Source organism: Schistocerca piceifrons, chromosome 7, assembly GCF_021461385.2.
Source record: "Schistocerca piceifrons isolate TAMUIC-IGC-003096 chromosome 7, iqSchPice1.1, whole genome shotgun sequence".
Lineage (NCBI taxonomy): Eukaryota > Metazoa > Arthropoda > Insecta > Orthoptera > Acrididae > Schistocerca > Schistocerca piceifrons.
Window position 1 is genome coordinate 126,492,150 of NC_060144.1, and position 1,534 is coordinate 126,493,683.

Here is a 1,534-nt window from a genome sequence, read left to right on the forward strand (position 1 = left end):
GCCTTTCGCCCCTACTCTTCAATCTGTACATCGAGGAAGCAATGATGGAAATAAAAGAAAGGTTCAGGAGTGGAATTAAAATACAAGGTGAAAGGATATCAATGATACGATTCGCTGATGACATTGCTATCCTGAGTGAAAGTGAAGAAGAATTAAATGATCTGCTGAACGGAATGAACAGTCCAATGAGTACACAGTATGATTTGAGAGTAAATCGGAGAAAGACGAAGGTAATGAGAAGTAGTAGAAATGAGAACAGCGAGAAACTAGCATCATGATTGATGGTCACGAAGTCAATGAAGTTACGGAATTCTGCTACCTAGGCAGTAAAATAACCAATGACGGACGGAGCAAGGAGGACATCAAAAGCAGACTCGCTATGGCAAAGAAAGCATTTCTGGCCAAGAGAAGTCTACTAATATCAAATACCGGCCTTAATTTGAGGAAGAAATTTCCGAGGATGTACGTCTGGAGTACAGCATTGTATGGTAGTGAAACATGGACTGTGGGAAAACCGGAACAGAAGAGAATCGAAGCATTTGAGATGTGGTGCTATAGACGAATGTTGAAAATTAGGTGGACTGATAGGGTAAGGAACGAGGAGGTTCTACGCAGAATCGGAGTAGAAAGGAATATGAGGAAAACACTGATAAGGAGAAGGGACAGAATGATAGGACATCTGCTAAGACATGAGGGAATGACTTCCATGGTACTAGAGGGAGCTGTAGAGGGCAAAAACTGTAGAGGAAGACAGAGATTGGAATACGTCAAGGAAATAATTGAGGACGTATTTTGCAAGTCCTACTCTGAGATGAAGATGTTGGCACAGGAAAGGAATTCGTGGCGGGCCGCATCAAATCAGTCAGTAGACTGATGACAAAAAAAAAAAAAAAAAAAAAAAAAAAAAAAAAGATAGGGACTGATTTCACACACATTTGAACGTTTTTTTTTCTAAAATTAGTCACGGCATTGAAAAACCAACCAGGGAACAAAGTTTTCCGTGGTACACTATCGTCCAGATACACCACTCCACCCTACGTATTTGGTGGGGCTTTGACGCATTTTGCTGCTGATGTAAGACGACATTTAAGGAGGCAGTATGTTCAGAGATGGACATGTCGAGTGTGGCCTGTTCTTTGGCCTCTATCTGACCTCTGCATACTTCTGTCTATGTTCACGCCAAAAGTGAAGTGTACAGCACCGGCACAGATATGATCCAAAGCTGGAGCAGCAACTTGTACAATGCTGTGAAGGTTTGCAAAATGGTCTGGCAATGTTACAGCACTCTTTTTCGTCCGATCCAGCATTCAGATGCGACGATGACAACCGGAACGCCTATAACAGGTACACTTAGTAAATTGTGACGGGCCGAAGTCTTTAATTTATTGTTGAAGTACTCTCTATGTGAAAGTCAAACTCAATTACGAACTCTGTTTTTTTTTTTTTAATTTTCGATTGGTTGTAATATTAAAATCCTGTGAAGCTTTGTGTTGAAGTGTTGCACAGTGTCTCTAGGACGCCAGTCTATCGCGTC